Source organism: Salvelinus namaycush, chromosome 23, assembly GCF_016432855.1.
Source record: "Salvelinus namaycush isolate Seneca chromosome 23, SaNama_1.0, whole genome shotgun sequence".
NCBI lineage: Eukaryota > Metazoa > Chordata > Actinopteri > Salmoniformes > Salmonidae > Salvelinus > Salvelinus namaycush.
In genome coordinates this window covers 27,386,720-27,410,030 of record NC_052329.1, presented here as the reverse complement: position 1 = coordinate 27,410,030, position 23,311 = coordinate 27,386,720, and positions in this window count along the sequence as shown.

Here is a 23,311-nt window from a genome sequence, read left to right as displayed (position 1 = left end):
CTAGAAAGATGTGTCGGCATCGAGTAATTGTCTCTGGCCCCCTCCCAGTTAGGGGGAGTGACGAGCTCTACAGCAGAGTCTCAGCACTCAATCGCTGGTTGAAAACTGTTTTCTGCCCCTCCCAAAAGATAGAATTTGTAGATAATTGGCCCTCTTTCTGGGACTCACCCACAAACAGGACCAAGCCTGACCTGCTGAGGAGTGACGGACTCCATCCTAGCTGGAGGGGTGCTCTCATCTTATCTACCAACATAGATAGGGCTCTAACTCCTCTAGCCCCACAATGAAATAGGGTGCAGGCCAGGCAGCAGGCTGTTAGCCAACCTGCTAGCTTAGTGGAGTCTGCCAATAGCACAGTCAGTGTAGTCAGCTCAGCCATACCCATTGAGACTGTGTCTGTGCCTCGACCTAGGTTGGGCAAAACTAAACATGGCGGTGTTCGCCTTAGCAATCTTATTAGGATAAAGACCTCCTCCATTCCTGCCATTATTGAAAGAGATCGTGATACCTCACATCTCAAAATAGGGTTACTTAATGTTAGATCCCTCACTTCAAAGGCAGTCATAGTCAATGAACTAATCACTGATCATAATCTTGATGTGATTGGCCTGACTGAAACATGGCTTAAGCCTGATGAATTTACTGTGTTAAATGAGGCCTCACCTCCTGGTTACACTAGTGACCATATCCCCCGTGCATCCCGCAAAGGCGGAGGTGTTGCTAACATTTACGATAGCAAATTTCAATTTACAAAAAAAAAAATGGCGTTTTCGTCTTTTGAGCTTCTAGTCATGAAATCTATGCAGCCTACTCAATCACTTTTTATAGCTACTGTTTACAGGCCTCCTGGGCCATATACAGCATTCCTCTCTGAGTTTCCTGAATTCCTATCAGACCTTGTAGTCATAGCAGATCATATTCTAATTTTTGGTGATTTTAATATTCACATGGAGAAGTCCACAGACCCACTCCAAAAGTCTTTCGGAGCCATCATCGACTCAGTGGGTTTTGTCCAACATGTCTCTGGACCTACTCACTGCCACAGTCATACTCTGGACCTAGTTTTGTCCCATGGAATAAATGTTGTAGATCTTAATGTTTTTCCACATAATCCTGGACTATCGGACCACCATTTTATTACGTTTGCAATCGCAACAAATAATCTGCTCAGACCGCAACCAAGAAGCATCAAAAGTCGTGCTATAAATTCTCAGACAACACAAAAATTCCTTGATGCCCTTCCAGACTCCTTCTGCCTACCCAAGGACATCAGAGGACAAAAATCAGTTAACCACTTAACTGAGGAACTCAATTTAACCTTGCGCAATACCCTAGATGCAGTTGCACCCCTAAAAACGAAAAACATTTGTCATAAGAAACTAGCTCCCTGGTATACAGAAAATACCCGAGCTTTGAAGCAAGCTTCCAGGAAATTGGAACGGAAATGGCGCCACACCAAACTGGAAGTCTTCCGACTAGCTTGGAAAGACAGTACCGTGCAGTACCGAAGAGCCCTCACTGCTGCTCGATCATCCTACTTTTCCAACTTAATCGAGGAAAATAAGAACAATCCAAAATTTCTTTTTGATACTGTTGCAAAGCTAACTAAAAAGCAGCATTCCCCAAGAGAGGATGGCTTTCACTTCAGCAGTAATAAATTCATGAACTTCTTTGAGGAAAAGATCATGACCATTAGAAAGCAAATTACGGACTCCTCTTTGAATCTGCGTATTCCTCCAGGGCTTAGCTGTCCTGGATCTGCACAGCTCTGCGAGGGCCTGGGATCGGGAGAGACACTTAAGTGTTTTAGTACTATATCTCTTGACACAATGATGAAAATAATCATGGCCTCTAAACCTTCAAGCTGCATACTGGATCCTATTCCTACTAAACTGCTGAAGGAGCTGCTTCCTGTGCTTGGCCCTCCTATGTTGAACATAATAAACAGCTCTCTATCCACTGGATGTGTACCAAACTCACTAAAAGTGGCAGTGATAAAGCCTCTCTTGAAAAAGCCAAACCTTGACCCGGAAAATATAAAAAACTATCGGCCTATATCGAATCTTCCATTCCTCTCAAAAATTTTAGAAAAAGCTGTTGCGCAGCAACTCACTGCCTTTCTGAAGACAAACAATGTGTACGAAATGCTTCAGTCTGGTTTTAGACCCCATCATAGCACTGAGACTGCACTTGTGAAGGTGGTAAATGACCTTTTAATGGCGTCAGACCGAGGCTCTGCATCTGTCCTCGTGCTACTAGACCTTAGTGCTGCCTTTGACACCATCGATCACCACATTCTTTTGGAGAGACTGGAAACCCAAATTGGTCTACACGGACAAGTTCTGGCCTGGTTTAGATCTTACCTGTCGGAAAGATATCAGTTTGTCTCTGTGAATGGTCTGTCCTCTGACAAATCAACTGTACATTTCGGTGTTCCTCAAGGTTCCGTTTTAGGACCACTATTGTTTTCACTATATATTTTACCTCTTGGAGATGTTATTCGAAAACATAATGTTAACTTTCACTGCTATGCGGATGACACACAGCTGTACATTTCAATGAAACATGGTGAAGCCCCAAAATTGCCCTCGCTAGAAGCCTGTGTTTCAGACATAAGGAAGTGGATGGCTGAAAACTTTCTACTTTTAAACTCGGACAAAACAGAGATGCTTGTTCTAGGTCCCAAGAAACAAAGAGATCTTCTGTTAAATCTGACAATTCATCTTGATGGTTGTAAAGTCGTCTCAAATAAAACTGTGAAGGACCTCGGCGTTACTCTTGACCCTGATCTCTCTTTTGACGAACATATCAAGACTATTTCAAGGACAGCTTTTTTCCATCTACGTAACATTGCAAAAATCAGAAATTTTCTGTCCAAAAATGATGCAGAAAAATTAATCCATGCATTTGTTACTTCTAGGTTAGACTACTGCAATGCTCTACTTTCCGGCTACCCGGATAAAGCACTAAATAAACTTCAGTTAGTGCTAAATACGGCTGCTAGAATCCTGACTAGAACCAAGAAATTTGATCATATTACTCCAGTGCTAGCTTCCCTACACTGGCTTCCTGTTAAGGCAAGGGCTGATTTCAAGGTTTTACTGTTAACCTATAAAGCGTTACATGGGCTTGCTCCTACCTATCTTTCCGAGTTGGTCCTGCCGTACATACCAATACGTACGCTACGGTCACAAGACGCAGGCCTCCTAATTGTCCCTAGAATTTCTAAGCAAACAGCGGGAGGCAGGGCTTTCTCCTATAGATCTCCATTTTTATGGAACAGTCTGCCTACCCATGTGAGAGACGCAGACTCGGTCTCAACCTTTAAGTCTTTACTGAAGACTTATCTCTTCAGTAGGTCATATGATTGAGTGTAGTCTGGCCCAGGAGTGTGAAGGTGAACGGAAAGGCTCTGGAGCAACGAACCGCCCTTGCTGTCTCTGCCAGGCCGGTTCCCCTCTCTCCACTGGGATTCTCTGCCTCTAACCCTGTTACAGGGGCTGAGTCACTGGCTTGCTGGTGCTCTTTCATGCCGTCCCTAGGAGGGGTGCGTCACTTGAGTGGGTTGAGTTACTGACGTTATCTTCCTGTCTGGGTTGGCGCCCCCCCTTGGTTTGTGCTGTGGTGGAGATCTTTGTGGGCTATACTCGGCCTTGTCTCAGGATTGTAAGTTGGTGGTTGAGGATATCCCTCTAGTGGTGCGGGGGCTGTGCTTTGGCAAAGTGGGTGGGGTTATATCCTTCCTGTTTGGCCCTGTCCGGGGGTTTCTTCGGATGGGGCCACAGTGTCTCCTGACCGCTCCTGTCTCAGCCTCCAGTATTTATGCTGCAGTAGTTTATGTGTCGGGGGGCTAGGGTCAGTTGGTTATACCTGGAGTACTTCTCCTGTCTTATCCAGTGTCCTGTGTGAATTTAAGTATGCTCTCTCTAATTCTCTCGTTCTCTCTTTCTCTCTGAGAACCTGAGCCCTAGGACCATACGTCAGGATTACCGGGCAAGATGACACCTTGCTGTCCCCAGTCCGCCTGGCCTTGCTGCTATTCCAGTTTCAACTGTTCTGCCTGCGGTTACGGAACCCCTACCTGTCCCAGACCTGCTGTTTTCAACTCTTAATGATCGGCTATGAAAAGCCAACTGAGATTTATTCCTGATTATTATTTGACCATGCTTGTCATTTATGAACATTTTGAAAATCTTGGCTCTCTCTAATTTTCTCCTTCTCTCTTTCTTTCTCTCGGAGGACCTGAGCACTAGGACCATACGTCGGGACTACCGGCCGTGGTGACTCCTTGCTGTCCCCAGTCCGCCTGGCCTTGCTGCTATTCCAGTTTCAACTGTTCTGCCTGCGGTTATGGAACCCCTACCTGTCCCAGACCTGCTGTTTTCAACTCTTAATGATCGGCTATGAAAAGCCAACTGAGATTTATTCCTGATTATTATTTGACCATGCTTGTCATTTATGAACATTTTGAAAATCTTGGCTCTCTCTAATTTTCTCCTTCTCTCTTTCTTTCTCTCGGAGGACCTGGGCCCTAGGACCATGCGTCGGGACTGCCGCCCGTGGTGACTCCTTGCTGTCCCCAGTCCGCCTGGCCTTGCTGCTATTCCAGTTTCAGCTGTTCTGCCTGCGGTTATGGAACCGCCACCTGTCCCAGACCTGTTGTTTTTCAACTCTTAATGATCAGCTATGAAAAGCCAACTGAAAATTATTCATGATTATTATTTGACCATGCTTGTCACTTATGAACATTTTTGAACATCTTGGCATAGTTTTGTTATAATCTCCACCCGGCACAGCCAGAAGAGGACTGGCCACCCCTCATAGCCTGGTTCCTCTCTAGGTTTCTTCCTAGGTTTTGGCCTTTCTAGGGAGTTTTTCCTAGCCACCGTGCTTCTACACCTGCATTACTAGCTGTTTGGGGTTTTAGGCTGGGTTTCTGTACAGCACTTCGAGATATTAGCTGATGTACGAAGGGCTATATAAAATAAAATTGATTGAAATTGATTGAACAGCTGATAGCATCAACATGCTAATAGCAACAGCATGCTAATACCACTAGCATAGCAATAGCAACAGCATGCTAATACCACTAGAACGCCAATAGGAACAGCATTTTAATAGCAACAGCATTCTAATAGCAACTGAATGTGAATACAACTAGCATGCCAATAGCAACAGAATGCTAACAGCAACATCATGCTAATACCTCTGTTCATCAAATCAAATTGTATTTGTCACATGCGCCGAATACAACAGGTGTAAACCTTACAATGAAATGCTTACTCACAAGCCCTAAACTAACAATGTAGTTTTAAGAAAAATACCTAATTAAAAAATAAATAAAAAAGTTACAAATAATTAGTGAGCAGCAGTAAAATAACAATAGCGAGGCTATATACAGGGGGTACCGGTACAGAGTCCATGTGCGGGGGCACCGGTTAGTCGAGGTAATTGAGGTAATATATACATGTGGGTAGAGTTAATAAAGTGACTTATGCATAGATAATAACAGAGAGTAGCAGCAGCGTAAAAGGAGGGGGGGGCAATGCAAGTAGTCTGGGTCGCCATTTGATTAGATGTTCAGGAGTCTTATGGCTTGGGGGTAGAAGCTGTTTAAAAGCCTCTTGGACCTAGACTTGTTGCTCCGGTACCGCTTGCCGTGCGATAGCAGAGAGAAGAGTCTATGACTACGGTGGCTGGAGTCTTTGACAATTCCTCTGACACCGCCTGGTATAGAGGTCCTGGATGGCAGGAAGCTTGGCCCCGGTGATGTACTGGGCCGTACGCATTACCCTCTGTAGTGTCTTGCGGTCGGAGGCCGAACAGTTGCCATACCAGGCAGTGATGCAACCAGTCAGGATGCTCTCGATGGTGCCGCTGTAGAACCTTTTGAGGATCTGAGGACCCGTGCCAAATCTTTTCAGTCTCCTGAGGAGGAAAAGGTTTTGTCGTGCCATCTTCACGACTGTCTTGGTGTGCTTGGACCATGTTCATTTGTTGGTGATGTGGACACCATGGAACTTGAAGCTCTCAACCTGCTCCACCACAGCCCCGTCGATGAGAATGGGTGTGTGCTCGGTCCTCCTTTTCCTGTAGTCCACATTCATCTCCGTAGTCTTGATCACATTGAGGGAGAGGTTGTTGACCTGGCACCACATTGCCAGGTCTCTGACCTCCTCCCTGTATGCTGTCTCATCGTTGTTGGTGATCAGGCCTACCACTGTTGTGTCATCGGCAAACTGAATGATGGTGTTGGAGTCATGCCTGGCCGTGCAGTCATCAGTGAACAGGGAGTACAGAAGGGGACTGAGCATGTACCCCTGAGCGGCCCCCGTGTTGAGGATCAGCTTGGCTGATGTGTTGTTGCCTACCTTCACCACCTGGGTGCGGCCGGTCAGGAAGTCCAGTAAAAATGCTCCAGTAAATAGAGGGGGACAAGAGTCTCAAGTTTAAGTTTAGTCTGCAGGCTATTCCATAGGCAAGGAGCGTAACAGGAAAAGGCAGCCATACCCAACTCTGTGGAAATCGCATGGGCCTCAAGTGTAATCCATGCTTGAGACCTGGTTTTAGGTTCCAGGTTTGAGTCCCGCTCCTTGAAAGCGGCAGCTCTACCCTTTAGCTCAGTATGGATGTTGCCTGTAATCCATGGCTTCTGGTTGGGGTATGTACGTGCAGTCACTGTGGGGATGACGTCATCGAAGCACTTATTTATGCAGCCAGTGAATGATGTGGTGTACTCCTCAAAGCCATCTGAAGAATCCCAGAACATATTCCAGTCTGTGCTAGCAAAACAGTCCTGTAGCTTAGCATCTGCTTCATCTGACCACTTTTTTAATTGACTGAGTCACTGTTGCTTCCTGCTTGAATTTTTGCTTGTACTCTGTGTGTGGAGTAAAGGTGGTCTAGAGGTTTTTTTAACCTCTGGTTGTACATTTAACATGCTGACAGAAATGAGGTAAAACAGATTTAAGTTTCCCTGCATTAAAGTCCCCGGCCACTAGGAGTGCCGCCTCTGGATGAGCGTTTTCCTGTTTGCTTTTGGCCCTATACAGTTCATTGAGTGCTGTCTTAGTGCCATCATTGGTCTGTGAGTGGTATGTAGACAGCTACGAAAAATACAGATGAAAACTCTCTAGGTAGATAGTGTGGTCTACAGCTTATCATGAGATACTCTACCTCAGGCAAGCAAAACCTCGAGACTTCCTTAGATACCGTGCACCAGCTGTTGTTTACAAATATGCATAGACCGTCACCCCTTATCTTACCATGAAACATAAGATATTACAGTTTTTAATGTCCCGTAGGTAGGATATACGTGCATTTAGCTCGTCCAATTTATTTTCCAGTGCGTTGGCCAGTAGTACGGATGGCAAGGGCAGATTAGCCACTCATCGGCGGATCCTCACAAGGCACCATGATCTCGTATAGTTTTAATAATGTTATGAGGCTATACAGGGTTTAATTACAATGACATTGTTTACAAATAACCCACTCGGCACACACTGGTTGATTCAATGTTGTTTCCACATCATGTCAACAAAATTACGTTGAACCAACGTTGAATCAACGTTGAATTGACATCTGTGCCCAGTGAGAAAGAACTAAAACAAGCTTCTATTTTGGGTTCTGATGAGGTAAGACAATGTAACAAAGCTCAGGAGGAATTTCTAAGTTCTTTTCTTCAAGAACCAATGGCTATATGTTATGGATTTAAAAGTAAAAAAAGATATATGTAGCAATGGCAGAGTGCCCCTTTAAATGTTGATCCTCTGCAGACGTTTTCATCAGGCCACTCAGTCCATTGATAATAGTGTCACTGTTCACTGAGGCCCTATACTACAACATATGGCTGGATTAAATAATCCCTAGCACTGAGGATTTGTCTGTGTCTGTGTCTGTTTCTGTGTCTGTTTCTGTGTGTGTGTGTGTGTGTGTGTGTGTGTGTGTGTGTGTGTGTGTGTGTGTGTGTGTGTGTGTGTGTGTGTGTGTGTGTGCGTGTGCGTGTGCGTGCGTGCGTGCGTGCGTGCGTGCGTGCGTGCGTGCGTGCGTGCGTGCGTGTGTGTGTCCTTGCGTGCATGTGTGTGCGTGTGATCCTATACTGTAGTCTCGGACTCCCACACAGGAAGTGAGGGGATTGTGTCAGGGTTCAGTCTGAGGTAAGGACAGGAACAAGAAAACGCCTGACAGAGTGAGGACCTCAGGCACTACAGAACTAAAGGAGTTTTCCCAATAGACAACTTACTTCATCCAGTAATGTGATGCATTTCAAATCTTTGTGTTGGAAATCTATACTGCTCATAACAAATACTACTAAGACTGGAGAAAGTTTGTTTAACAGGAGGGGGTTGGCACCATCTTTACACAGCACTGTCCTCTCAGACCCCAGCCCACTCGGTCCCCTGTCCTCTCAGACAGCAGCCCACCCAGTCCCCTGTGCAATGTCCTCTCAGACCCCAGCCCACCCAGTCCCCTGTACTCTCAGACCCCAGCCCACCAGTCCCATGTCCTCTCAGACTCCAGCCCACCGGTCCCCTGTGCCATGTCCTCTCAGACCCCAGCCCACCCAGTCCCCTGTACTCTCAGACCCCAGCCCATCCAGTCCCCTGTCCTCTCAGACCCCAGCCCACTCAGTGCCCTGTCCTCTCAGACCCCAGCCCACCCAGTCCCCTGTCCTCTCAGACCCCAGCACACCCAGTCCCCTGTTCCATGTCCTCTCAGACCTCAGCCCACCCAGTCCCCAGTCCCCTGTCCTCTCAGACCCCAGCCCACCTAGTCCCCTGTTCCATGTCCTCTCAGACCCCAGCCCACCCAGTCCCCTGTCCTCTCAGACCCCAGCCCACCCAGTCCCCTGTCCCATGTCTTCTCAGACCCCAGCCCACTCAGTCCCCTGTCCCATGTCCTCTCAAACCTCAGCCCACCCAGTCCCCAGTCCCATGTCCTCTCAGACCCCAGCCCACCCAGTCCCCTGTCCCATGTCCTCTCAGACCCCAGCCCACTCGGTCCCCTGTCCCATGTCCTCTCAGACCTCAGCCCACCCAGTCCCCTGTCCCATGTCCTCTCAGACCCCAGCCCACCCACCCAGTCCCCTGTACTCTCAGACCCCAGCCCACCAGTCCCATGTCCTCTCAGACTCCAGCTCACCCAGTACCCTGTCCCATGTCCTCTCAGACCCCAGCCCACCCAATCCCCTGTTCCATGTCTTCTCAGACCCCAGCCCACCCAGTCCCCTGTTCCATGTCTTCTCAGACCTCAGCCCACTCAGCCCCCTGTCCCATGTCCTCTCAGACCCCAGCCCACCCAGTCCCCTGTACTCTCAGACCCCAGCCCACCCAGTCCCCTGTTCCATGTCTTCTCAGACCCCAGCTCACCCAGTCCCCTGTTCCATGTCTTCTCAGACCTCAGCCCACTCAGTCCCCTGTCCCATGTCCTCTCAGACCCCAGCCCACCCAGTCCCCTGTTCCATGTCTTCTCAGACCTCAGCCCACTCAGTCCCCTGTCCCCTCAGACCCAAGCCCACTCAGTCCCCTGTCCACTTTGGGAGGCAGGTAGGCAGGTAGCGGCAGGTAGCCTAATGGTTAGAGAGGGTTGTCAGTTCAAAACTCTGGTGTGATGGAAAAAATATGTTGGGAAGTGAGCTGGCAACTGGAAAGCTCCCAGGAGCTTGCCATTGTGCACTTGAGCAAGGCACTTCACCTCAAATATTGTAATCGGGTTACTTTTGAAAAACTAGAGGATTACTTCTAGGATTACTTCTAATTTCAGAAAGAATGTTTGCGAAAAAAATCTTTGACACTTCTTTGACATTCAAATCAGCATTGAAGAAAGAAGTTTACATTTGTTCCACCTGAGTGAGTCTGATCACAAATCAGAGACCACCATGATGACACACCAAATGTGTTTGATGGATTGCGGGAAAAGTGCAGGAATAGGCTTTTGTAGGCTACAGTCCAAGCTATGTCTTCCAATGGTACGACTGCTGTCGGCGTCCACAGATTATCCTACTTGAATAAACGCTTGGAGGTGAGGATGACAGCAGTGGTGTAGTCTACGGTGATATGGACATCACTTATTATTGATATCGTGCGGTGGCAGGGTAGCCTAGTGGTAAGAGCATTGGGCTGGTAACCGAAAGGTTGCAAGTTCAAATCCCTGAGCTGACAAGGTACAAATCTGTCGTTCTGCCCCTGAACAAGGCTGTTAACCCACTGTTCCTAGGCCATCATTGAAAATAAGAATTTGTTCTTAACTGAATTGGCTAGGTAAATAAAGGTTAAAACATATATATATATATCCACATAGAACATTACTGTGAATCACACTGCTGCGATGCTATTGCCCTTTAGGGGATTGTGGTTGTTGTGGACGGTTGTTCACAAATCGAAATGTGTATTTAAACCCAATAATAGATGAATTCAACAAATGTATCAATCATTGTTTTTGAAACCAGTGGACAGCCAGTGAAAAATGCGCTCTTGCAACAATGCGGATCCCAGACTACGGGGCTTTTATTGCTCCATCTAATTCATGCTGATTAAAAACAAATCCATAGACCTAATGGACACCTGCTCAAACTCGCACACTTTTGATAGACTTAAAGGGGCAATCTGTAGTTGCTACATCAATTTTTGGACATATAAAGTATATATACAGTAAAGTTTTTCTTTATTTTGACTAATTTCTACATTGTAGAATAATAGTGAAGACATCAAAACTATGAAATAACACAAATGGAATAATGTAGTATCCAAAAAAGTTAAACAAATCAAAATATATTTTACATTTGAGATTCTTCAAAGTAGCCACCCTTCCCCTTGATGACAGATTGTCACATTCTTGGCACTCTCTCAATGAGCTTCATGAGGTACTCACCTGGAATGCATTTAAAGTAACAGGTACAGTATGTCTTGTTAAAAGTTAATTTGTGGAATTTCTTTCCTTCATAATGCGTTTGAGGCAATCAGTTGTGTTGTGACGAGGTATTTTTTATATTTTTTTTTATTTAACCTTTATTTAACTAGGCAAGACAGTTAAACTTCTTATGGCTGGGGGCAGTATTGAGTAGCTTGGGTGAATAAGGTGCCCAGAGGTGCCCAGAGTAAACTGCCTGCTACTCAGTCCCAGCAGCTAAGATATGCATAGTATTAGTAGATTTGGATATAAAACACTCTGAAGTTTCTAAAACTGTTTGAATGATGTCTGTGAGTATAACAGAACTCATATGACAGGCAAAAACCTGAGAAAAAATCCAACCAGGAAGTGGGAAATCTGAGGTTTGTATGTTTTCACTCTTGGTCTATCGAATACACAGTGGGATATTGGTCATATTGCACTTCCTAAGGCTTCCACTAGATGTCAACAGTCTATAGAACATTATTTGATGCTTCTACTGTGAGGTGGGGGCTCATAAGGGCTGCTTGAGCCAGGTGTCTGGCAGAGTGCCATTAGCTCGTGACGCTCGTTCACGTGAGAGCGAGCTCTGTTCCATTGCATTTCTAAAGACAAAGGAATTCTCCGGTTGGAACATTATTGAAGATTTATGTTAAAAACATCCTAAAGATTGATTCTACACATCGTTTGACATGTTTCTACGGACTGTAACGGAACTTTTTGACTTGTCGTCTGCTCCTAGTGAACGCACGTCATGAATTTTGATTTGTGAACTGAACGCACTAACAAAAGGACATAAATGATGAACTTTATCGAACAAATCGAACATTTATTGTGGAACTGGGATTCCTGGGAGTGCATTCTGATGAAGATCATCAAAGGTAAGTGAATACTTATAATGCTATTTCTGATTTCTGTTGACTACACAACATGGCGGATATCTTTATGGTTGTTTTGGGCTCTGAGCGCCCAATCTGACACAGTGGTTGCATTAAGGAGAAGTTTATCTAAAGTTCCATGTATAATACTTGTATTTTCATCAACATTTATGATGAGTATTTCTGTAAATTGATGTGGATCTCTGCAAAATCACCGGATGTTTTGGAACTACTGAACATAACGCGCCAATGTATACTGAGATTTTTTATATAAATATGAACTTTATCAAACAAAACATACATGTATTGTGTAACATGAAGTCCTATGAGTGTCATCTGATGAAGATCATCAAAGTTTTGTAATTAATTTATCTCTATTTCTGCTTTTTGTGACTCCTCTCCTTGGCTGGAAAAATGGCTATGTTTTTCTGTGAATAGGCACTCACCTAACATAATCATTTGTGGTGCTTTCGCTGTAAAGACTATTTAAAATCGGACACTGTGGTGGGATTAACAAGAAGTGTATCTTTAAAATGGTGTGAAATACTTGTATGTTTGAGGAATTTTAATTATGAGATTTCTGTAGTTTTGAATTTGGCGCCCTGCACTTTCACTGGCTGTTGTCATATCGATCCCGTTAATGGGATCTTCGCCCTTACCCTAACTATGAGAATATTGGCTAAGACAAACCCTTACCCTAACTATGAGAATATTGGCTAAGACAAACCCTTACCCTAACTATGAGAATATTGGCTAAGACAAACCCTTACCCTAACTATGAGAATATTGGATAAGACAAAACCTATCCATTGGTTGAGACAAACCCTTACCCTAACTATGAGAATATTGGCTAAGACAAAACCTATCCATTTGGCTGAGACAAACCCTTACCTTAACTATGAGAATAATGGCTGAGACAAACCCTTACCTTAACTATGAGAATATTGGCTAAGACAAACCCTATCCATTTGGCTAATCATACAGTAGTTATTGTTGTTCTTGGGTGGTCTAGGCTGGGTTATTGTAAAGTTACTATTGCTCTTTGGGTTACTGTAATGCATGGTATGCATGCAATGTATCGGTTGGAATAACAGCAGTATAAAGACATGTGATGAATGTATTGATTGTCTTACCTTCTACCTCCTCTTCATCACAGACGTGTTTGAGGAATGAGGCCCCTCGGTCCAGCACGGCCTCGTCCTCCATCCTGTAATAGTAGAAGAGGAAGAAAGACTGTTCACACTTCTCTTCCAGAGACAATGTGGAGCCATAGCGCTTGGGCTCGTTCACCTGCAGTGTGTTGGGGCTGAGCCTGGTGGTGCTGGACCCACTCATTCTGAAATCATTAAACACTCATCTACAGCTCCTCCTCTGCCACCAGGCCCATCTACAGGTGGTCTTCTCTCTCCAGGATCCTGGCCAGCAAGGCAGCTAGCTACAGCTGGATCCAGGATGATGAAGTTCCTGTTCTTCAAGGTATCCAGTGTAGACTAGCTATGGTGTCAGATGGTATCCAGTGTAGACTAGCTATGGTGTCAGATGGTATCCAGTGTAGACTAGCTATGGTGTCAGATGGTATCCAGTGTAGACTAGCTATGGTGTCAGATGGTATCCAGTGTAGACTAGCTATGGTGTACTAACTACCAGCAGATAGTATTTAGTGTCAGCTAGCTACCAGCAGATATTATCCAGTGTCAGTTAGCTACCAGGTAAATGGTACCCAGTGTAGGCTAGCTACCAGGTAAATGGTATCCAGTGTAGGCTAGCTACCAGGTAAATGGTACCCAGTGTAGGCTAGCTACCAGGTAAATGGTACCCAGTGTAGGCTAGCTACCAGGTAAATGGTATCCAGTGTAGGCTAGCTACCAGGTAAATGGTATCCAGTGTAGGCTAGCTACCAGGTAAATGGTATCCAGTGTAGGCTAGCTACCAGGTAAATGGTATCCAGTGTAGGCTAGCTACCAGGTAAATGGTATCCAGTGTAGGCTAGCTACCAGGTAAATGGTATCCAGTGTAGGCTAGCTACCAGGTAAATGGTATCCAGTGTAGGCTAGCAACCAGGTAAATGGTATCCAGTGTAGGCTTGCTACTAGGTAAATAGTACCCAGTGAAGGCTAGCTACCAACAGACGGTATCCATTGTAAGCTGGCTAGCGGCAGATAGTTAGCCATCAGGCAGACAGAGACACAGTGACGTAGCTAATCCAGGATAGGATAGTATGGGTAATCCAGAGTAGGATAGCTAGTAGCCAGGTACTCTAATATGGGTAATCCAGCCAGAGGGGGCGGGACAAGGTTAGGGATATAGTGACAGGGACAGGGACAGGGTTAGGGATATAGTGACAGGGTTAGGGTTATAGTGACAGGGTTAGGGTTATAGTGACAGGGTTATGGTTATAGTGACAGGGTTATAGTGACAGGGTTGGGGTTATAGTGACAGGGTTAGGGTTATAGTGACAGGGTTAGGGTTATAGTGACAGGGTTATAGTGACAGGGTTAGGGATATAGTGACAGTGTTAGGGTTATAGTGACAGGGTTAGGTTTATAGTGACAGGGTTAGGGTTATAGTGACAGGGTTATAGTGACAGGGTTAGGGTTATAGTGACAGGGTTAGGGTTATAGTGACAGGGTTAGGGATATAGTGACAGGGTTAGGGTTATAATGACAGGGTTAGGGTTATATTGACAGGGTTAGGGTTATAGTGACAGGGTTAGGATTATAGTGACAGGGTTAGGGTTATAGTGACAGGGTTATAGTGACAGGGTTAGGGATATAGTGACAGGGTTAGGGTTATAATGACAGGGTTAGGGTTATAGTGACAGGGTTGGGGTTATAGTGACAGGGTTATAGTGACAGGGTTAGGGTTATAGTGACAGGGTTATAGTGACAGGGTTAGGGTTATAGTGACAGGTTTAGGGTTATAATGACAGGGTTAGGGTTATAGTGACAGGGTTAGGGTTATAATGACAGGGTTAGGGTTATAGTGACAGGGTTATAGTGACAGGGTTAGGGTTATAGTGACAGGGTTAGGTTTATAGTGACAGGGTTATAGTGACAGGGTTAGAGTGACAGGGTTATAGTGACAGGGTTAGGGTTATAGTGACAGGGTTAGGGTAATAGTGACAGGGTTAGGGTTATAGTGACAGGGTTAGGGTTATAATGACAGGGTTAGGGTTATATTGACAGGGTTATAGTGACAGGGTTAGGGTTATATTGACAGGGTTAGGGTTATAGTGACAGGGTTAGGGTTATAATGACAGGGTTAGGGTTATATTGACAGGGTTATAGTGACAGGGTTAGGGTTATAATGATAGGGTTAGGGTTATAGTGACAGGGTTAGGGTTATAGTGACAGGGTTAGGGTTATAGTGACAGGGTTAGGGTTATAGTGACAGGGTTAGGGTTATAATGACAGGGTTAGGGTTATAGTGACAGGGTTAGGTATATAGTGACAGGGTTAGTGATAACCCTGTCAATATAACCCTGCTCTCTCTAATTCTCTCCTTCTCTCTTTCTTTCTCTCTCTCGGAGGACCTGAGCCCTAGGACCATACGTCAGGACTACCAGGCATGATGACTCCTTGCTGTCCCCAGTCCACCTGGCCTTGCTGCTATTCCAGTTTCAACTGTTCTGCCTGCGGCTATGGAACCCTGACCTGTCCACCGGACGTGCTACCTGTCCCAGACCTGCTGTTTTCAACTCTTAATGATCGGCTATGAAAAGCCAACTGACATTTATTCCTGATTATTATTTAACCATGCTTGTCACTTATGAACATTTTGAACATCTTGGCCATGTTCTGTTATAATCTCCACCCGGCACAGCCAGAAGAGGACTGGCCACCCCTCATAGCCTGGTTCCTCTCTAGGTTTCTTCCTAGGTTTTGGCCTAGCCACCGTGCTTCTACACCTGCATTGCTTGCTGTTTGGGATTTTAGGCTGGGTTTCTGTACAGCACTTCGAGATATTAGCTGATGTACGAAGGGCTATATAAAATAAACTTGATTTGATATAGTGACAGGGTTAGGTATATAGTGACAGGGTTAGGGTTATAGTGACAGGGTTAGGGTTATAGTGACAGGGTTATAGTGACAGGGTTAGGGTTATACTGACAGGGTTAGGGTTATAGTGGCAGGGTTATATTGACAGGTTTAGGGTTATAATGACAGGGTTAGGGTTATAGTGACAGGGTTAGGGTTAGGGTTATAATGACAGGGTTATAGTGACAGGGTTAGGGTTATAGTGACAGGGATATAGTGACAGGGTTAGGGTTATAGTGACAGGGTTATAGTGACAGGGTTAGAGTGACAGGGTTATAGTGACAGGGTTAGGGTTATAGTGACAGGTTTAGGGTTATAATGACAGGGTTAGGGTTATAGTGACAGGGTTAGGGTTATAGTGACAGGGTTAGGGTTATAGTGACAGGGTTAGGGTTATAGTGACAGGGTTAGGTTTATAGTGACAGGGTTAGGTTTATAGTGACAGGGTTATAGTGACAGGGTTATAGTGACAGGGTTATAGTGACAGGGTTAGGGTTATAGTGACAGGGTTAGGGTTATAGTGACAGGGTTAGGGTTAGGGTTATAATGACAAGGTTAGGGTTATAGTGACAGGGTGATAGTGACAGGGTTAGGGTTATAGTGACAGGGTTAGGGTTGGAGTGACAGGGTTAGGGTTATAATGACAGGGTTAGGGTTATAGTGACAGGGTTAGGGTTGGAGTGACAGGGTTGGGGTTATAGTGACAGGGTTAGGGTTATAGTGACAGGGTTATAGTGACAGGGTTATAATGACAGGGTTATAGTGACAGGGTTATAGTGACAGGGTTATAATGACAGGGTTATAGTGACAGGGTTATAGTGACAGGGTTATAATGACAGGGTTATAGTGACAGGGTTATAATGACAGGGTTATAATGACAGGGTTATAGTGACAGGGTTATAGTGACAGGGTTATAATGACAGGGTTATAATGACAGGGTTATAGTGACAGGGTTATAGTGACAGGGTTATAATGACAGGGTTATAGTGACAGGGTTAGGGTTATAGTGACAGGGTTAGGGTTGGAGTGACAGGGTTAGGGTTATAGTGACAGGGTTAAAGTGACAGGGTTAGGGTTATAATGACAGGGTAGGGTTATAGTGACAGGGTTATAGTGACAGGGTTAGGGTTATAGTGACAGGGTTAGGTTTCTAATGACATTGTTAGGGTTATAGTGACAGGGTTATATTGACAGGGTTAGGGTTAGAGTGACAGGTTTAGAGTTATAGTGACAGGGTTAGGGTTATAATGACAGGGTTAGGGTTATAGTGACAGGGTTAGGGTTGGAGTGACAGGGTTAGGGTTATAGTGACAGGGTTAGGGTTATAGTGACAGGGTTAGGGTTATAGTGACAGGGTTAGGGTTGGAGTGACAGGGTTATAGTGACAGGGTTAGGGTTATAGTGACAGGGTTAGGGTTATAGTGACAGGGTTATAGTGACAGGGTTATAGTGACAGGGTTATAGTGACAGGGTTAGGGTTATAGTGACAGGGTTAGGGTTATAGTGACAGGGTTAGGGTTATAGTGACAGGGTTAGGGTTATAGTGACAGCGTTATAGTGACAGGGTTAGGGTTATAGTGACAGGGTTAGGGTTATAGTGACAGGGTTAGGGTTATAGTGACAGGGTTATAGTGACAGGGTCAGGGTTATAGTGACAGGGTTAGGGTTATAGTGACAGGGTTAGGGTTGGAGTGACAGGGTTAGGGTTATAGTGACAGGGTTAGGGTTATAGTGACAGGGTTAGGGTTATAGTGACAGGGTTATAGTGACAGGGTTAGGGTTATAGTGACAGGGTTAGGGTTATAGTGACAGTGTTAGGGTTGTAGTGACAGGGTTATAGTGACAGGGTTAGGGTTATAATGACAGGGTTAGGGTTATAGTGACAGGGTTAGGGTTATAGTGACAGGGTTAGGGTTATAGTGACAGGGTTATAGTGACAGGGTTATTGTGACAGGGTTATAGTGACAGGGTTGGGTTTATAGTGACAGGGTTATAGTGACAGGGTTAGGTTTATAGTGACAGGGTTAGGGTTGTAGTGACAGGGTTAGGGTTATAATGACAGGGTTAGGGTTATAGTGACAGGGTTAGGGTTATAGTGACAGGGTTAGGGTTATAGTGACAGGGTTATAGTGACAGGGTTATTGTGACAGGGTTATAGTGACAGGGTTGGGTTTATAGTGACAGGGTTATAGTGACAGGGTTGGGTTTATAGTGACAGGGTTATAGTGACAGGGTTAGGTTTATAGTGACATTGTTAGGGTTATAATGACAGGGTAGGGTTATAGTGACAGGGTTATAGTGACAGGGTTAGGTTTATAGTGACAGGGTTAGGGTTGGAGTGACAGGGTTAGGTTTATAGTGACATTGTTAGGGTTATAATGACAGGGTTATAGTGACAGGGTTAGGGTTATAGTGACAGGGTTAGGGTTATAGTGACAGGGTTATATTGACAGGTTTAGGGTTATAATGACAGGGTTAGGGTTATAGTGACAGGGTTAGGGTTATAGTGACAGGGTTAGGGTTATAGTGACAGGGTTAGGGTTAGAGTGACAGGGTTAGGTTTATAGTGACAGGGTTATAGTGACAGGGTTATAGTGACAGGGTTATGGTTATAGTGACAGGGTTAGGGTTATAGTGACAGGGTTAGGGTAATAATGACAGGGTTATAGTGACAGGGTTATAATGACAGGGTTAGGGTTATAGTGACAGGGTTGTAGTGACAGGGTTAGGGTTATAGTGACAGGGTTAGGTATATGGTGACAGGGTTAGGGTTATAGTGACAGGGTCATAGTGGCAGGGTTATAGTGACAGGGTTATAGTGACAGGGTTAGGGTTATAGTGACAGGTTTAGGGTTATAATGACAGGGTTAGGGTTATAGTGACAGGGTTAGGTTTATAGTGACAGGGTTATAGTGACAGGGTTATAGTGACAGGGTTATGGTTATAGTGACAGGGTTAGGGTTATAGTGACAGGGTTAGGGTAATAATGACAGGGTTATAGTGACAGGGTTATAATGACAGGGTTAGGGTTATAGTGACAGGGTTGTAGTGACAGGGTTAGGGTTATAGTGACAGGGTTAGGGTTGGAGTGACAGGGTTAGGGTTATAGTGACAGGGTAAAGGTTATAATGACAGGGTAGGGTTATAGTGACAGGGTTATAGTGACAGGGTTAGGGTTATAGTGACAGGGTTATATTGACAGGGTTAGGGTTATAGTGACAGGGTTAGGTTTATAATGACAGGGTTATAGTGACAGGGTTAGGTTTATAATGACATTGTTAGGGTTATAGTGACAGGGTTATATTGACAGGTTTAGGGTTATAATGACAGGGTTAGGGTTATAGTGACAGGGTTAGGGTTATAGTGACAGGGTTATAGTGACAGGGTTATAGTGACAGGGTTAGGGTTATAGTGACAGGGTTATAGTGACAGGGTTATAGTGACAGGGTTAGGGTTATAGTGACAGGGTTAGTGTTATAGTGACAGGGTTAGGGTTAGGGTTATAATGACAGGGTTAGGTTTATAGTGACAGGGTTGTAGTGACAGGGTTAGGGTTATAGTGACAGGGTTAGGGTTATAGTGACAGGGTTAGGGTTGGAGTGACAGGGTTAGGGTTATAGTGACAGGGTTAGGGTTATAGTGACAGGGTTAGGGTTATAGTGACAGGGTTAGGGTTGGAGTGACAGGGTTAGGGTTATAGTGACAGGGTTAGGGTTATAGTGAAATGGTTAGGGTTATAGTGACAGGGTTATAGTGACAGGGTTAGGGTTATAGTGACAGGGTTTAGTGACAGGGTTAGGGTTATAGTGACAGGGTTAGGGTTATAGTGACAGGGTTAGGGTTATAGTGACAGGGTTAGGGTTATAGTGACAGGGATAGAATGACAGGGTTAGGGTTATAGTGACAGGGTTATAGTGACAAGGTTAGGGTTATAGTGACAGTGTTAGGTTTATAGTGACAGGGTTAGGGTTATAGTGACAGGGTTAGAGATAAAGTGACATGGTTAGGGTTAGAGTGACAGGGTTAGGGTTATAGTGACAGGATTATAGTGACAGGGTTAGGGTTATAGTGACAGGGTTAGGGTTATAGTGACAGGGTTAGGGTTATAGTGACATGGTTAGGGTTATAGTGACAGGGTTATGGTGACAGGGTTAGGGTTATAATGATAGGGTTAGGGTTATAGTGACAGGGTTAGGGTTATAGTGACAGGGTTATAGTGACAGGGTTATGGTTATACTGACAGGGTTAGGGTTATAGTGACAGGGTTAGGTATATAGTGACAGGGTTAGTGATATAGTGACAGGGTTAGGTGTATACTGACAGGGTTAGGGTTATAGTGACAGGGTTGGGGTTATAGTGACAGGATTAGGGTTATAGTGACAGGGTTATAGTGACAGGGTTAGGGTTATAGTGACAGGGTTAGGGTTATAGTGACAGGGTTAGGGTTATAATGACAGGGTTAGGGTTATAGTGACAGGGTTATAGTGACAGGGTTAGGGTTATAGTGACAGGGTTAGGGTTATAGGGACAGGGTTAGGGTTATAATGACAGGGTTATAGTGACAGGGTTAGGGTTATAGTGACAGGGTTAGGATTATAGTGACAGGGTTAGGGTTATAATGACAGGGTTAGGGTTATAGTGACAGGGTTAGGTATATAGTGAGAGGGTTAGGTATATAGTGACAGGGTTAGGGTTATAGTGACAGGGTTATGGTTATAGTGACAGGGTTATAGTGACAGGGTTAGGGTTATAGTGACAGGGTTAGGGTTATAGTAACAGGGCTAGGGTTATAATGATAGGGTTAGGGTTATAGTGACAGGGTTATGGTTATAATGACAGGGTTAGGGTTATAGTGACAGGGTTATAGTGACAGGGTTAGGGTTATAGTGACAGGGTTAGGGTTATAGTGACAGGGTTATAGTGACAGGGACAGGGTTATATTGACAGGGTTAGGGTTATAGTGACAGGGTTAGGTATATAGTGACAGGGTTAGGGTTATAGTGACAGGGTTAAGGTTATAGTGACAGGGTTAGGGTTATAGTGACAGGGTTATAGTGACAGGGTTAGGGTTATAGTGACAGGGTTAGGGTTATAATGACAGGGTTATAGTGACAGGGTTAGGGTTATAGTGACAGGGGTTAGGGTTATAGTGACAGGGTTAGGGTTATAGTGACAGGGTTAGGGTTATAATGATAGGGTTAGGGTTATAGTGACAGGGTTATAGTGACAGGGTTAGGGTTATAATGACAGGGTTAGGGTTATAGTGACAGGGTTAGGGTTATAATGACAGGGTTAGGGTTATAGTGACAGGGTTAGGTATATAGTGACAGGGTTAGGTATATAGTGACAGGGTTAGGGTTATAGTGACAGGGTTATGGTTATAGTGACAGGGTTATAGTGACAGGGTAAAGGGTTACAGTGACAGGGTTAGGGTTATAGTGACAGGGTTATAGTGACAGGGACAAGGTTATATTGACAGGGTTAGGGTTATAGTGAAAGGGTTAGGGTTAGGGTTATAGTGACAGGGTTAGGGTTATAGTGACAGGGTTATAGTGACAGGGTTAGGGTTATAGTGACAGGGTTATAGTGACAGGGTTAGGGATATAGTGACAGGGTTATAGTGACAGGGTTAGAGTGACAGGGTTATAGTGACAGGGTTAGGGTTATAGTGACAGGGTTAGGGCTATAGTGACAGGGTTAGGGTTATAGTGACAGGGTTAGGGTTAGAGTGACAGGGTTAGGGTTATAATGACAGGGTTAGGGTTATAGTGACAGGGTTATAGTGACAGGGTTATATTGACAGGGTTAGGGTTATAGTGACAGGGTTAGGTTTATAATGACAGGGTTATAGTGACAGGGTTAGGGTTATAGTGACAGGGTTATAGTGACAGGGTTAGGGTTATAGTGACAGGGTTATAGTGACAGGGTTATAGTGACAGGGTTAGGGTTATATTGACAGGGTTAGGTATATAGTGACAGGGTTAGTGATATAGTGACAGGGTTAGGTATATAGTGACAGGGTTAGGGTTATAGTGACAGGGTTAGGGTTATTTTGACAGGGTTAGGGTTATAGTGACAGGGTTATAGTGACAGGGTTAGGGTTATAGTGACAGGGTTAGGGTTATAGTGACAGGGTTAGGGTTATATTGACAGGGTTAGGGTTATAGTGACAGGGTTATAGTGACAGGGTTAGGGTTATAGTGACAGGGTTAGGGTTATAGGGACAGGGTTAGGGTTATAATGACAGGGTTATAGTGACAGGGTTAGGGTTATAGTGACAGGGTTAGGGTTATAGTGACAGGGTTAGGGTTATAATGACAGGGTTAGGGTTATAGTGACAGGGTTAGGTATATAGTGACAGGGTTAGGTATATAGTGACAGGGTTAGGGTTATAGTGACAGGGTTATGGTTATAGTGACAGGGTTATAGTGACAGGGTTAGGGTTATAGTGACAGGGTTAGGGTTATAGTAACAGGGCTAGGGTTATAATGATAGGGTTAGGGTTATAGTGACAGGGTTATAGTGACAGGGTTATGGTTATAATGACAGGGTTAGGGTTATAGTGACAGGGTTATAGTGACAGGGTTAGGGTTATAGTGACAGGGTTAGGGTTATAGTGACAGGGTTATAGTGACAGGGACAGGGTTATATTGACAGGGTTAGGGTTATAGTGACAGGGTTAGGTATATAGTGACAGGGTTAGGGTTATAGTGACAGGGTTAAGGTTATAGTGACAGGGTTAGGGTTATAGTGACAGGGTTATAGTGACAGGGTTAGGGTTATAGTGACAGGGTTAGGGTTATAGTGACAGGGTTAGGGTTATAATGACAGGGTTAGGGTTATAGTAACAGGGTCAGGGTTATAGTGACAGGGTTAGGGTTATAGTGACAGGGTTAGGGTTATAGTGACAGGGTTATATTGACAGGGTTAGGGTTATAGTGACCGGGTTAGGTTTATAGTGACAGGGTTATAGTGACAGGGTTAGAGTGACAGGGTTATAGTGACAGGGTTAGGGTTATAGTGACAGGGGTTAGGGTTATAGTGACAGGGTTAGGGTTATAGTGACAGGGGTTAGGGTTATAGTGACAGGGTTAGGGTTATAGTGACAGGGTTAGGGTTATAATGATAGGGTTAGGGTTATAGTGACAGGGTTAGGGTTATAATGACAGGGTTAGGGTTATAGTGACAGGGTTAGGTATATAGTGACAGGGTTAGGTATATAGTGACAGGGTTAGGTATATAGTGACAGGGTTAGGGTTATAGTGACAGGGTTATGGTTATAGTGACAGGGTTATAGTGACAGGGTTAGGGTTATAGTGACAGGGTTAGGGTTATAGTGACAGGGTTATAGTGACAGGGACAGGGTTATATTGACAGGGTTAGGGTTATAGTGAAAGGGTTAGGGTTAGGGTTATAGTGACAGGGTTAGGGTTATAGTGACAGGGTTATAGTGACAGGGTTAAGGTTATAGTGACAGGGTTATAGTGACAGGGTTAGGGTTATAGTGAC